Genomic DNA, 16535 nt, shown 5'->3' with positions numbered 1-16535 from the left:
GCATAGTTAGACATCAGTCGTAGGGCGTTCCATTCTCCCCAAAATGAGTAATTTTCCGTTGACAAAAACACGCATATAAAAATACCTTCCGTGACAGACCGCGTGGGTGCAGCAGCAGCACCCATCACTAATGTCTGTCGACAAGTGCATCGCTGGTCGGTCATCTTTCTGCAGTTCTAAAGTGTTTCTTGTCTGCCAGCCAGAATATCAATTTCATGCTCCACTTTTTCTCCCATCAGACGACCGAATTTTCTTTTCCACTGCAGATGCACCAGAAAGGATGAGGTTTGCTGTCAAGTCGGTGCAAAATGAATTTTTTTGAGAAAACTGACCGTTAGACAACTTGTCGAGGCTGGTTGCCAGTTTTTCCAAATGCTTGGTTTGATTTTGTCACACGCGAGGTCGCACTGAAACAACCATTAGTTATGGGTTTCGGATGATTCCCGCTGAATAATGTTGTTGTTGGTGGCTTGTTTGATCTTAATAAAAATATTATTTTTTTGCAATTGTAATAAATAATAGATAAAAGAATGAAAAAGACAATTGTACACAATATTTTTTTTTTTTGCAAAAACAGAATCATCGCTCTGCCACCCTCGATACCAATTACCTCTTTTTAGGTCAATGCCTTCGAAGCGCAAAAGCGACTGTTGATAGAATCCGAACAATTTCAAACATTTTCCTTTCGTTGGCCCGTTGTTTGAAAAATTCACGCTTTCCCAGGACGCGCCACATTTCCACTTTTCTTGTTGTGCACTTTTTATCCCGCAGGCGGGAAATCGTAAATTCTTTGCTGATATTTTACATACTGCTAACAAGCCGCCATAAACAACACACACGAATTCATCATTCAGAGATTAATTTAATTGTGGCTGATCGTCGTGTCTCGGCCACCGGTTTGTCAGCAAAAATCACCAATCTAGAATTACGAACCATCATTCAGCTGACAACTTAGAAGATGCTGGCGATAATTTAAGCTCTTTTGTAGTGTGGATAAGTATTTGAATGTGGCTTACTTTTACTAAGTTCTGCTATGTTCTTTGAAATTTCGTGTTTAAAATTCTTATTTTTTTAAATTAAAAAACAATTAAAATTTACCCTTTCCAAACGTTTCTCAACGAACAAAAATGATGCGAGCGTAATTTATCGGCTTAATTTGGTGCCGCACCTCAAGTCAAGGTCTGGTCATCCACAGATCAGTTGGTTTTCACGAACCGTGCAAGCAATAGTCCTGTCCGCACGGCTCTATGGGGCGCGTTAAGCCACTGGGATATTATTTATTTTTATCATTAATTTATTTCGGCCCCAGTCCAAGACCATGCCATTATGCCACGGAAATGGAGGGAGAAATTGTTGTTGATTAAAAAGCATGTTGTTTATCACGAAAGCAGGCAGTGAAAAGTGTGGACCAGTTTGTGAAAAAAGTGGAACGAAAAACATAAGGATTATCACTGCTGAAATGCAAGTGGGACAAACGAATGAAGAGTTGTGTACCGAAAAAAATAGTCCATTCGAACGGTATTGTGCATGTCCCATTTGGTTCACATTTCGTGCAAAATACAAAATGATTTCATGTATGATTGTTTATAATATCACACTCAATTTCCACAATTTCGAAACAATTTTATATTAAGATGTAAACAATACAAGGTTCTCATCAAAAGCGCATACTCGAAAAAAATGACTGAGTCAAATGAAAATCAAGCCTAATTATGAATTGTCCGATCATTTTTTGTCAAATTATGTTTATTAATAAATATGTTTTGTAAGTGTGGGAGGAACAATACCATCCCACAATTATAAAACAACCAAATTTGAGACAGCCTGAAATGCAGTATTTTGTTGAAAAAGAACAAGATTTACTCGTGAAATAGCAACGGAATTGCTACAAAGTCCTTAAAAATAATAGGGTCAAATGAAATGATGTCTAAATTTAGGGAAGAGTGGGGAGACTTGATCCCCAGTGACACTTGATTCTGACACTTGTCAGAAAAAAATGTGTAATTTAATTTCTGAAAATGTGTAATTGTTCCACTATTCTGGTTTAATGACGCATTTTCAGTCTAAATTGAGGTAAAATTACATCATAAAAGAGGTAATATTCAGCCTTCCAAAATAACACGTTCCAAATTTACACATTTTTTTACTGTGTGTATCTCGTCAGAATGTGTTTAAAAAAAAAACTTTGTTCTAGAAAGTTGTGCAGAATTGACTCAAACTCACTGTGGAAAACAATGCAAAAAAAATAATAATAAAAAAGTCGGGTTGCATTTAACCTCCAAGAGATCTTTTTTCTTTGTTTTGATAAGTATTATTTGATAGTCTTATCAACTACAAAACCCTTACGCATTTGACGTTAAATTTGTCGTCTTACTATTTTTACAATCAATTGTTTAATAAAGTGCAATTAGAGAGACTTGATCCCTGCATTTTTACAGTAACTGGATTCAGCCTCAAGCTTAATTAACGTGAAGACTTCCATCATTGACATGATTTTTCTTTCAAAGATATAAATTTTGCGTCGCTATCAATATTTTGACAAAATTCCTTCTACAAGTTGTTTAGAATAGTGCCCTACACATGCTGATTCCTTTTGGTAATGATTATCCCATTCCTTGCAAAGTTATGGAAATCGTCATTAATCGAACTAGGACGTCAATGATTGTACCACAAAATTATATAAATTTTGAAACACATTTGATTTAGACCAAAAATTTTTTATAGTGGCTTCAAGAAGGCAACAACCAGCACATGCTGATTCATTTTGGTGCAGAAATTCGTTAAATTTAATTCAATACAGAGCATTTTAGAATGATGATCAATTTTCTTCGAAAATGATCAACGGCTTCACCTTAATTGGTTTGGTCTTTCGTTTAGACAAAGAAAAAATACTCTAAATTTAAAAAGATCGTTCGATGGATTAAAAGTTCGCGTTGGTGAATATTCGTAGAAAGTTCAAACTTTTCAATTTAAAAGTTAGAATGTTTTTGATACTACCATGCATTTATGGAGCAAAATCGTTGTATTGGTAAAAGTGTTTCACTTTTAATTGGATAAGAAACCTTTTATAACAACAATAAACAACATTTAATACTACAGTGATGATTTCTGGCCACCTCCGATTATCCCGCTTCTCGTCGTCCTCCTCTTCGTCGGCTCCTTCTCCTCACCGTAAAAATCACCTGTCTTGTACTTGTCCGAAAACCGGATGTTTATCTGCTTGACCTTCAATCACCAATCCCGTACACCTTTGAATACAACCGGTGCGAATCCACATTCCTACCTCTCATCTTACAAAAACAAACAAAATCAATCACAAACCCCACAAAACACTCAAGCTTCCTTCTTACGCATTCCGACCTTGTCCTTTTCGAGCACTCGACCTCGTCCCGCTCCCGCACCACCCTCCTTCGAAGGCGTTCCGCTGCTGCTGTTTGGCTCACAAAGGTTTCCGCGTCCGAGTCCTGGCTGCTGCCGCGGTCGGCTTTGCGTCCTAGACCCACCAGCACCACCGGACCCACCAAAGTGTTTGTTTACATTTTCGATTTAGGCGAACACGGTTACACGAGAACGTCAAAATGAAAGAAATTATTCAGTTAATTCTTTTAAATCAGTTAGTAAAGAGATTTTCAAAAACTGTAGCAGTAAAAGTTTTCATTTTTAAAACAAGAAAAAAACTTTCCCTTCAGCAATTTTTTGCAACTTTTTAATTCAAAAGTAAGCTACTTTTGCCATTACAGTAATATTTGTTTGTGTGAATATGGTTTCCTTTAATATAGTTGTAGATGACCTAGTGCCTAGCCTAGTGCAGTTTGAACCATTTTTCAAATATTTGTTAAACACAAATTACCGTCATCTGGGGCGAATCGGGACTACAGTCTGAATAGCGGCAGCGGTGTTTAGAGCACTTAAAGGTTTTAAATTTATAAATGGTTGTACACATTTTGTTGGTCTGAGTCTGTTCTATCTGAAACCTACCAGAAAAATCAAAATTTTGACGTCTATGAAATATTTCAGCGAAATGTTTCATAGTTTTGGTAAACTTATAATTTAATTTTATTCTATTGTTTTGGCATTAACTACAGCGTTCAAACAAACTTTAAATGAAAGTTGATGTTAGAATTCATGAAATAACACAGTTTTGACATGCATAATGCGAACTTATATCCAAAAAATTGATAAAACAAGATGAAGTGTCCGGGTTTCGAAGCGTCCGGAAAATCGAATCATGACGTTAAGCCTACAGTATTTTTGGCCAATCACATTTGTGGTCTGATTCAGTTGATATTTAACATATTTTATAATCGAAGCTGTAATTCAAATTACTGTTTCAAACTTCAGAAAAATACTTTTCATGAGCATGGAATGATTAAAGAATCACCAATTTTATAAACGGTATGAGGAAGCAAAATATTATAAATCGAGATGACCCAGTAAGTAAGTAAGTAACGTCATTATTCGAAATTCGGACACTTAGTACCATATTATTTTTGTTATAGCTGACAAAAAATCATGTAATAAGTTGGAAATGAAGAAATATTATCAGGATGTTGTATAAACAGTCAGTTTTAAGAGAATGCATGCAAAGTATGTCTTTTCTAACATTTTTTCATCAGAATTTGAAAATTAAAATGTTTTGTTGTGCTTCGAATCCCTGACACTGATAAAAGCTGATTCGAAATCCGGACACTTTTGCTTCGAATTCTGGACACTCGTTTTTGCTGATGAATCGCACAAATTTGGTCTGAAATGTTAGTCAATGGCATTCTTTAGGTCTTAAATAAGCTGTTAACATCAAAACAATCGATATTCGAATCATGACGTTAAGTAAGTTAGTAAGTAAGTAAGTAAGTAAGTCTATATTTCGGGACGAGACAACACAGTTTTTTTTAAAAAGGGTGATCTACCCAGTTGCATTCGACGGTAAATTTATCCTATTTCCAGGATATGATCAGCTATAGAAAAATGGTTCCTAGCCACCGGAGATATTTCGGGTTTTCGAAGGTGGTTTTTGCTGATTGAGGTGCTTGAAAACATTATATTTTGATTTAGGCGGTTGTAAATATTTTTTGAAGTTTATGTCCCTCCACTCTGACCAAAGTCGAGGGGGACAGGGGAGGGGCAAAAACATAAAAAAATAACAATCGAAATAACAAGCCATGGTATTCACCTACCCAGCCACAAAAAAAAGATTTTTGCTTTACTGTACAACCGAATTTCACAATAATTCAAAATATTTTTGGTGGTTCTCAGACATGCTAAATATGATTTTAATCGCAGGAAAATGCATTTCAATTTGTTTTCAGTTCATAAGACTTCTATTTCCATTAAAATTTGGATTTGTTTTGAAAAAATATTGTTTGCCTCTTATTTTTTAAATTTGGTGGAGTCGTCTCTATGGCCGATGCCAGCATTTTTTAAAACATTAGTCAAGTTTAAGTATGATATAATTCATGCGTTAGAAATAATTTTTTTTCTAAAGTTTTGAAGTTAAAAAATTAACCCAAATCTTTCAGAAATCATCCAGAGAGAAAAAGCTTATAGAAAAAAGATTTTAAGTTGGGTGAATGGCTTACATTTATTTTTCTAGAAATTACAGTAGTTGTTCGGTAACTGGGCTGAGAAGGTAGCCCAGTCACCGAATGTTGCTCGTTAACTGGGCTGAACAAAAAATAACGAGGGGACCATCGATGAATAATATTTTGCAGATGAAATATAAAAAGTTACTCAAATTTATTTACAATTCTTGCTTTTCATATTTCTTTAATTGTAACTTGAAATTAAACAAAAGTTTGAAAAAAGTTTTTTTATTTATTTAATAAGATTTTTGCATCCATTAACCGCTCGGTCATTTTGGTTTGTTTTGGTTTTTTAACGTTTGTCTGCTTTTTAACTGGGCTACGGCCCAGTTATCGAGCGCCCAGTTAAAAAGCAGCCCAGTATAACAACGCCCAGTTACCGAACAACTACTGTATAGCATTGTTATAAGTATTTGTTTAGATTTGAATTAAATTGAAAATAGTCTATTTAAGAAACGCAACCATACTACAAATACCTGGAGCGAGTAAAGTAAGCGAATCGGTACTGCAGACTGAATAGGGAAAGAAGCTTTTAAGAGCAAAGCTTGCAATTTACAACGATACACCATTTTTGTTGTTATGTGTCTGTTATACCCGAAACCAGTCAACAACATCCAAATATTGTGCATCAACAATGCTTAAACAGCTGTCCCAATTCACCTCAGATGATGGTTACTAAGTATTTTTTTCAGTGATGATCAGTGCACAAAGAAATGGTGCATATTCACTAAACCAACACAAGAGCCTCGTTAAATCAATGTTTTGAAAACAATGGCTTAATCGTTAATCTCTTGCGACATGTTTATAAGACTATTTGCGGTAAATAATCCCAGTTGCACTTTGAATACCTTTTGCTGTATAATTTATATCCTTAAACAAAGGTGCCGAATACAATATTTTCTCATGCTCAACTGAGCATTAAACTCAAAATATTGCATCAATAAGTTAAAATACCACCTGTGACGCATTACTCATCAAACTGAGGCAAAAAAGTAAACAGAAACCGAAAAACTGAATTAAATTCGAACCAATTTTTCATTCAACCAACTACCCGCCACTATTTCGCTTGTCTTCAAAAATTTGGCCCCACTCCAAGCAGCGGCGTGGTTGTGGTCGAGAATTGATTTAAAATCTCTCATAAACCCCTTTTGTCGGCACTTCCGATAGCAGTGCCAACCCCGGCCAACCAGCCACAACCCAAGCATAGGAATTTCACCCAAGCAGGGACGACAGAAAAATTAAGAGATGACAACAGATGGCAGCACATCCACTCGACGATGGCGGTGTTAATTTAAGATTCTCGTTTCGTTTATCCCCATTTCTAGCCGAATAAAAACGTCTTTTTCAAGTCACACACCGGGTGGTAATGTTGGGCGGATTCCAAACGGAAAGATTCTCCTTCTGCAGTGTTCGTTCCGATACGGTGAGCAATGCTGAAAATTTGCAATTTTGAGTGAAGATTACACTCTATGAAAAACGATTTAACTGGTATTCTTTATTTTTTGAAGGATTCTTTCAAATTCGCAATTCGCAATTCGCAATTTTCAGTGTAAGAACGGGCCTTGACCGATCTTATGCACTAGGTTCCCGACGAACACGCACTGCCCTTACACCTACATCTCACCCTTGCTCTGAGTCAGTACGAGCAGCACGCTAGAGCACGCTTTGAGTGTTCGTGCCAGGCATGCACACCTTCTTTTCCGGTTACGCATTTTAACTCGGCCGGGGGTGGTACATTACGTAGGGTTTGATGTAAGTATAAGCGCCTAACCGTTTAAATTGTGCCTACCCGCATAAAATTATATGATGATTTGCACTGTTAAAATCATGCAGTTACAATAGATATTATAATATCTATGGTAAGTTAATTGTTGACTTTTTCGAACTTTATTGGAATGACGATAGAGCTACCTTAAAATTCATGGTTACAGCAAATATTATGGTTCTGTTATTGGAAATCTCATAATGCATTTTTTCCAATTATTTTTTACAGTAAATTTCATTGTAATGTTATAGTTACGTAGTGTAACTTTTTTTAATATTGCGAATCTTGTAAATAAAGTATTGAAAACCGAGTTGTATTTTAAATACAAAACATTACAAACGATTTTGACAAGCTCAAATCAAATAAAATCAAATTATTAAAATATTTAAGTACTTAAATATTAAAATTTTAAACTATTTTCATATGAAAAGCATTGAAATACTAGAAAAATAAACTAATTTCTTATAAAATATATTGAAAAATTAAGATGTTGAAATATTAAAACATTGAAATATTAAAAAAAATAAATATTAAAATATCAAAAGAGTCGAAAATAGAAATATTTCAGTAATAAAATATTCGTAAAATAATACTAAATATATGTCAACATAAAAAATATTAGATTTTTTCGAAATTTTTACATTCAAGAATTAAATGTTGTTTGATTGCTTCTACACATTGTGAAGTTTTGATACTCTGAAACTTTATATTTTTTGATTTTATTACACTCAAACTCCGACGGTTTGATACCAACTGTTGTCAAACCAATGGGGTCACTTTTTAGTTTGACACCCCTTTTACATGGAGTTCACATACACTACCAAACATTCGTTTTGATAGTGTGCATGAGCGTCGTGTAAAAAGTGTCAATTTATCACTTTTTAGTTTGTTTTTTTTTCAAACGAAAAAGTGACCAACCACCGGGGGTTGAGTGTATTGAAACATTTAAACATTTGAACATTTAAACATTTAAACATTTAAACATTTAAACATTTAAACATTTAAACATTTAAACATTTAAACATTTAAACATTTAAACATTTAAACATTTAAACATTTAAACATTTAAACATTTAAACATTTAAACATTTAAACATTTAAACATTTAAACATTTAAACATTTAAACATTTAAACATTTAAACATTTAAACATTTAAACATTTAAACATTTAAACATTTAAACATTTAAACATTTAAACATTTAAACATTTAAACATTTAAACATTTAAACATTTAAACATTTAAACATTTAAACATTTAAACATTTAAACATTTAAACATTTAAACATTTAAACATTTAAACATTTAAACATTTAAACATTTAAACATTTAAACATTTAAACATTTAAACATTTAAACATTTAAACATTTAAACATTTAAACATTTAAACATTTAAACATTTAAACATTTAAACATTTCTGGAGTTTTTTTTGAAAAGGTCCAATAAACCAAATTTTCAGTTTTTGCTTTTTGGGTGTTTTTTAATACCCCTGACTCAAGGCGGTTTCAAAAACACCCTAAAAGCAAAAACTGGAAATTTGGTTTATTGGACCTTTTCAAAAAAAAAACTCCAGATTTAAACTTTTTTTCGAAAAATAAATAATAAGGATCAACAAACGAACCTAACATGACACTTAATCTGTGCAGCCGACGCTCTTTCAACGGACACACCATTACACTAAACCCGTGCGACGCTCCTGAAACGAACGCACCATAGTTGAGCTGTCAAAGTTTTTCAATCGCGCGTGCTCGATCCTGTCAGATCCTGTCTAGTGTCTGTATTCGGTCGCAGTGTTAACCGAAATTTTCAACGGTAAATCGCGTGTGCTCGTGAAAAAGGAACATCCAGCGGTTGGCCTCAGGATTCTGAATGCGTTCCTGGTGTTGGACACATCCGCCGGGTGTTTGCTGTAAAACAACGAAAGTTTCAGGTGCGTTATATTTGCGGAGGGCGGAATCCCGTCCCACGGCATACATTTTCCTTTGCCTGCTTGAGCTGCTTGGATATTGGCTGATGCATGGAGTGATTTGTTCATCTTTTTTCGGCACACTCAGCAAACGTCAAACCAAACAAAATTGCTGCCGGATCTTTTCCGGGAGAGATCCGGAAAAAGATCCGGCAGCAATTTTACTGATTTGACATTTGCTGAGGATGCCGAAAAGATTTTTTGTGTTACTCTCGCAAATACAATTAGGTTTCACAGCTTGACATCACGAGCGCACACGCACACACATTTTTAATGACACACGTGTAAAAAAATGAAAACAGTACAGGCAAGCTGTCAAATTTCTAACCTAAAACTCGAGTCGGCGTAAAACCTAATTGGCTGATGCAAGAAGTGATTTGCCTTCATTTTTCGACTCTCCCAACCAACGTAAACCACACAAAATTGCTGTCGGATCTTTTCCGGAAGAGATCCGGCAGCATGTTTGTACTGATTTACGTTTGCTGAGGGTGCCGAAAAGTTTGGTTATGTTGCTGTATGCAAAAACAATACGATCATTTTGTGTTTCTATTCAACAGGGAACATTTTGCCTAAGGGGTGAACTTCACGCTCGATTTGGACGAGGAAAGCCGCAACAGAATCACACGACAAGATCGCCAAGAAGTTGGCTTTTCTACATGGACGATCGTGGATGGCGTGTGGCCCAATTTGTCCTGCCGGGGAGTACCAGTCCGGCCGCAATCATCAGACAATAGAGGAACATCATCGCACATGGGTCAGATGATCACCAAGGGAACATTCCCAACACAACCGGGTAAGCAGGAACGAAAAAGAACAGATCGTGAAGTACAAAAAAATCGTGTAGTACCTATTTATCAATTTTTTTGTTGAATAAATTAAACAATTTGGATACGAAAATTTGAATGCAATTGAAAATAACACACGTTTCAGTAATGTTGCAATTAATGTTGTGTTTCATTTGTTTTATTTTTTTGCATATTGTTTTATTGCAATTAAGAAATTAAGAAATTAATAAATTAAGAAAATTAATAAATTAAGAAATTAAGAAATTAAGAAATTAAGAAATTAAGAAATTAAGAAATTAAGAAATTAAGAAATTAAGAAATTAAGAAATTAAGAAATTAAGAAATTAAGAAATTAAGAAATTAAGAAATTAAGAAATTAAGAAATTTAGAAATTTAGAAATTTAGAAATTAGGAATTTAGAAATAAAGAAATAAAGAAATTAAGAAATTGAGAAATTAAGAAATTAAGAAATAAAGAAATTAAGAAATTAAGAAATTAAGAAATTATGAAATTAAGAAATTAAGAAATTAAGAAATTAAGAAATTAAGAAATTAAGAAATTAAGAAATTAAGAAATTAAGAAATTAAGAAATTAAGAAATTAAGAAATTAAGAAATTAAGAAATTAAGAAATTAAGAAATTAAGAAATTAAGAAATTAAGAAATTAAGAAATTTAGAAATTTAGAAATTTAGAAATTAGGAATTTAGAAATAAAGAAATAAAGAAATTAAGAAATTGAGAAATTAAGAAATTAAGAAATAAAGAAATTAAGAAATTAAGAAATTAAGAAATTATGAAATTAAGAAATTAATAAATTAAGAAATTATGAAATTAAGAAATTTAGAAATTTAGAAATTTAGAAATTAAGAAATTTAGAAATTTAGAAATTTAGAAATTTAGAAATTTAGAAATTTAGAAATTTAGAAATTTAAAAATTTAGAAATTTAGAAATTTAGAAATTTCAAAATTTCAAAATTTCAAAATTTTGAAATTAAGAATTTTAGAATTTTAGAATTTTAGAATTTTAGAATTTTAGAATTTTAGAATTTTAGAATTTTAGAATTTTAGAATTTTAGAATTTTAGAATTTTAGAATTTTAGAATTTAAGAATTTAAGATTTAAGAATTTTAGTATTCAAGAATAAATTAATCTTTGAAAAATAATTTGGAAATTCAGATTTTTTTAAAATGTCTTGAATTAATTATAATTTTTTAATATAATAATATTGGAATCTAATAACTTAATTATTTTTAGAATTTAAGAATCAAATAACACCGACCTACGAAGTTTTTGTGCAGGTTCAACTCGAGCGGGAGCATAAAATTTGCGCAACTTTTTTTTACCGCGTTCGTTCTGAGCTTTGTACTCAGCATTATGAAAAATGTTTGATTTTATCCTTTACTTAATTGTCTTCTCATTTTAAGCACTAACGGAACCAGCAAATCAATCCGGAGTCTCCAGTCGACAAAAAAGAACCGGTGGTCAGTTTAAACGCACCATGACATCATCCATCCGAGTAGAAACAAGAATCGGTCGCGATCGAGATCGAAAGCGAAAGAAAGCGGCTTCGTGTTGGTTTTTGAAAAACTCTGGAGGAGACATTATCAGTTAACAATTGAAAAAAAAAACCAAAGTGATTCAATTTTGAATGTAAATAAATTACAATGAATATTATAAAAGTATTGTAAAACATACTGTATTTACTTTTTATTTTAATGTCCGAATATTGTTGTCACAGTACAATTTAGTAGGGAACAAACCATGAAAAACAATAATTTTACTGTGTAATTCATTGTAATGCTTATTAGTTTTATTGTCCGCATATAGTTTCTACCGCATCATTTAGTAGATAAAACCATGAAGAACTGTAAATTGACTGTGCAATGCATTGTAATGCTTGCTGTTTTATTATTAATGTACGATGTTTTCTATAGTCAGGACGAGTTTTGGATGAAAAATGCAACATTAGATTAACAGTAAAATGCGTCGTATTTGGAAAAAATGTATGGAAAAATTTCGAAATTTGTATGGTACCGGTGCATAACAACCCCCCTTTTTTATGGTAAAATCCCAAAATACGACGCAAATTATCTTAAAAAACGATGCTGTCTACTGTTAAAACACTGTCAAAATGACAATATATTTTATCGTTTTGTAACGTAAAAATTTACTGTAAGTTCATCAGAAATCTTTATGCGGGTATCCACTCCCGCATAAAGATTTCTGATGAACTTACAGTAAATTTTAACGTTACAAAACAATAAAATATATTGTCATTTTGGCAGTGTTTTAACAGTAGACAGCATCGTTTTTTAAGATAATTTGCGTCGTATTTTGGGATTTTACCATAAAAAAGGGGGGTTGTTATGCACCGGTACCATAAAAATTTCGAAATTTTTCCATACATTTTTCCAAATACGACGCATTTTACTGTTAATCTAATGTTGCATTTTTCATCCAAAAACTCGTCCTGACTATAGAAAACATCATAGATTAATAATAAAACAGCAAGCATTACAATGGATTGCACGGTCAATCTTCAGTTCTTCATGTTTTTTCCTACTAAATGGTACTGTAAAAACTATATTCGGACAGTGAAATAAATAATAACTACAGTATGTTCCATTGTATTTTCATTTTATTAATTTTTTTCTCTTCACTAAATTATTCTGTACTTTTTTTGCTGGCCCAGAAAGCTGTGTACGTTTGTATGTGTGTGTGTGTGTGTGTGTGACAAATCATGGTTTCTTAAATTTTCCTCCGCCACGGCAATCCTTCCCCCGTCCCTGAAGATGCCACGTTCGCTTACGGTTGATTTTGACCTTTTGCATGCTGAATCTTCACACGAACTCCTTCTACCCTTTTCGCACTCCTTCTGCATCTGTAGTAGCGCACCGCCAGCAAACGCCAGATCGATTCGGTGATTCAAACAAGCAGCCTGCGGAATTGAACAGTTACTGTAAATACTTCGAGTTTTGTTTTCCCCTGTTCCTGCTTACCTGTTTGTGCTGGGAGTGTTCTATTGGTGATCAAGTGACCCATGGGCGATGGTGTTCCTCTGTCTTCGGATGATTGCGGCCGAACTGAAACTCCCCTGCAGCATTACTTGGCTCACACCTAATACAGGATCAAGAAAGTCCCTGCAAAAGAGAAAAAGAAAAAAAATAGTTAGCCGAAACAACAAAAAATGGTTTATTTTCAAGCAGGTCACGGAAAATATTTCTAGAATTTGATGGTGCTGCGAAGCTAATTGCCACCCCCACAATCAGTTTCGATTCGAATCGTATCGCGCACATTCTCACTTTTAATTTTTCGTTACGAATTCTGTTCCATACGCAACAATCGATTCAGACACTGAATGATAACGATTCGAATTGCAGGGTTGTTACGGAAAAGTCGAGAAAAAATCCGCGCCAGATCCGCGCCGACCCCGAACCCAATCCGCGCGAAATCCGCGCCATATAAAAAAAATGCGACATACATAGAAGAGAGTAACATAATTTAATAATTTAATAATTTAATAAATTAATAATTTAATTATTTAATAATTTAATAATTTAATAATTTAATAATTTAATAATTTAATAATTTAATAATTTAATAATTTAATAATTTAATAATTTAATAATTTAATAATTTAATAATTTAATAATTTAATAATTTAATAATTTAATAATTTAATAATTTAATAATTTGATAATTTAATAATTTAATAATTTAATAATTTAATAATTTAATAATTTAATAATTTAATAATTTAATAATTTAATAATTTAATAATTTAATAATTTAATAATTTAATAATTTAATAATTTAATAATTTAATAATTTAATAATTTAATAATTTAATAATTTAATAATTTAATAATTTAATAATTTAATAATTTAATAATTTAATAATTTAATAATTTAATAATTTAATAATTTAATAATTTAATAATTTAATAATTTAATAATTTAAATAATTTAATAATTTAATAATTTAAGAACTTTCTTAAAAAATAAAAATTAACAAAAATCAATTGTAATATTTTGTAATTTTTCAATTTAATAATTCGTACTTTTTACGTTTTTGAGTCTGTAAGTTTTGACAATTTCAAATTATGAATTCTATTTTTTATTATTTGAATATGTAAATTCTGAAATTTCAAATGGTTGAATTCCAGATTTCTTATTTTTAAATTTTAACATTACATTTCGCTTTTAGACGGAGATTTTAGCAGATTTCTAAGTGGATTTCGTCATGTTGTGATAATTGGGAGTAGAATCAATTCTACCTGAATCAGAGTGGTTACAGATTTTTAATTTTTTCAATAAACAAAAAATTAAAAAATAAATTTTATATTAAAAAAACATAGAAAATTTACAAATTTTCATAGCATCAAATTTTAAAATTCTATAAATTTTTCGGATTTTGTTATTTAGATTTTGACAGATGTTTTAAAAATAATGAGTTGTAATGTTATGTTAAATTTATATAACAAATCTCAATACATTAAAAAAAATCGCTCCTTGAAGATTATTTCAAAGTTTCGTATTAAGAAAAAAAAATCAATAATTTTTAGAAGAAAATTTTCATCATTAACCACTTCTTAGAAATCGATGTTTTCGCACTCAAAGAAAAAGATTGAATTTATTTAATTCCTAATAATATTTTCCTTTGTAATTTGAAAGAAATTCTATCGTTCTCAATTATTTTGTTTATCAAGATTGCTATCCGCGCGAAATCCGCGCCTGAGCAAAATTAGCCAGCAAATCCGCGCCAGATCCGCGCGATACGCGCCATCCGCGCCATCCGCGCGATCCGCGCCGCCCGTAACAACCCTGGAATTGAAATCCGTTTCAGAATTCTAATTGAACTAACTGGGCCGTAGCTCTGCCCTCCTCCAACTGTTTTTGGAAGCATTGACATAACCAAACTTTTCGGCACTTTCCGTAAACGTCAAAACAGTACAAAGTTGTTGCCGAATTCTTTTTTCCGGATCTCTTCCGGAAAATATCCGGCAATAAATGTGTATAGTTTGACGTTTGAGATGGATGCCGAGAAATTTCAAACAAATCACTTGATGCATTGGACAGAAGAAAATTTTCCAAGAAACAACCACAGAGCAACTACTCACCTGAGTTCATCACTCGGCAGAACTATCCAACCAACACCGCGGGAACGCGTTCAGCACCTTGCGTGTTGTGCTCCGTCTAGAAGGCTACACCTTGACGGCGGCCGGGAAAGTCAGCAGCTGGCCCTGGGCCTCCTTTTCCCAATCGAGCGCCTCCGTCCGTAGCGTTGAATCCCGTAAATTGGAAGAAGTCCCTGTAAAAATGAGAAAAAAAAACACAAGCAGTTAACTTAGGCAAGCAGGCCATGAAAAATGTCTGCTGCTGCTGCGGGTGGAATTCCGCCCCTCCCAAATCTCAAGAATAAGAAAATACTTACCCAAATATTAAAATTCTGCCATCCTGGAGCTGTTCTGGTTCGGTCCCCCGGCGGATTTGACGCCGGAAGTTGTTTTTTACAAGCACACGCGCACGCAAACTGCTGCCAACACATTCAGGATTGAACACGCGCGATTGAAAAAGTTGACAGCTCGCTCAACCATAGTGCGTTCGTTTCATGAGCGTCGGCTGCACAGATTCGGTATCATGGTGCGTTCGTTTCATGAGCGTCGGCTGCAAAGTTTTAATGTCATGGTTCGTTCGTTTTATTTATGATCCTGATTTCTAGATAAATTTTTCAAAACAAACATTGCGCCATGGGTTTCTTATGTACATAGGACCTTTTGCAAAAGTGAGCGAGATTTATTTAATATCTTTTTTAGTCAGCAAAAATGTTTAAATGTTTAAATGTTTAAATGTTTAAATGTTTAAATGTTTAAATGTTTGAATGTTTAAATGTTTAAATGTTTAAATGTTTAAATGTTTACATGTTTAAATGTTTAAATGTTTAAATGTTTAAATGTTTAAATGTTTAAATTTTTAAATGTTTAAATGTTTAAATGTTTAAATGTTTAAATGTTTAAATGTTTAAATGTTTAAATGTTTAAATGTTTAAATGTTTAAATGTTTAAATGTTTAAATGTTTAAATGTTTAAATGTTTAAATGTTTAAATGTTTAAATGTTTAAATGTTTAAATGTTTAAATGTTTAAATGTTTAAATGTTTAAATGTTTAAATGTTTAAATGTTTAAATGTTTAAATGTTTAAATGTTTAAATGTTTAAATGATTAAATGTTTAAATGTTTAATTGTTTAAATGTTTAATTGTTTAAATGTTTAAATGTTTAAATGTTTAAATGTTTAAATGTTTAAATGTTTAAATGTTTAAATGATTAAATGATTAAATGTTTAAATGTTTAAATGTTTAAATGTTTAAATGTTTAAATGTTTAAATGGTTAAATGTTAAAATGTTTTTTAGAATTTTAATATTTTAATATATTAATAT

At 32.0% G+C, this 16535-nt stretch overlaps 2 long non-coding RNA genes across 2 annotated transcripts; one reads left to right on the top strand and one right to left on the bottom strand.

Moving 5' to 3' along the window:
• The first annotated feature begins 9088 nt into the window (after positions 1 to 9088).
• Positions 9089 to 11724, top strand: LOC119767511. Its single transcript, XR_005277557.1, has 3 exons — positions 9089 to 9276; positions 9870 to 10105; positions 11521 to 11724. It is a non-coding gene; the product is annotated as an uncharacterized LOC119767511 (long non-coding RNA).
• A 992-nt stretch (positions 11725 to 12716) lies between these two features.
• Positions 12717 to 15909, bottom strand: LOC119767203. Its single transcript, XR_005277390.1, has 4 exons — positions 15531 to 15909; positions 15217 to 15407; positions 13096 to 13236; positions 12717 to 13034 (listed from the first exon to the last, which is right to left on the bottom strand). It is a non-coding gene; the product is annotated as an uncharacterized LOC119767203 (long non-coding RNA).
• Positions 15910 to 16535: the final 626 nt, after the last annotated feature.

This window comes from Culex quinquefasciatus, chromosome 2 (assembly GCF_015732765.1).
Source record: "Culex quinquefasciatus strain JHB chromosome 2, VPISU_Cqui_1.0_pri_paternal, whole genome shotgun sequence".
NCBI lineage: Eukaryota > Metazoa > Arthropoda > Insecta > Diptera > Culicidae > Culex > Culex quinquefasciatus.
Note: the sequence above shows the minus strand (reverse complement) of the source record. Positions and strands in the feature narration are given on the sequence as shown.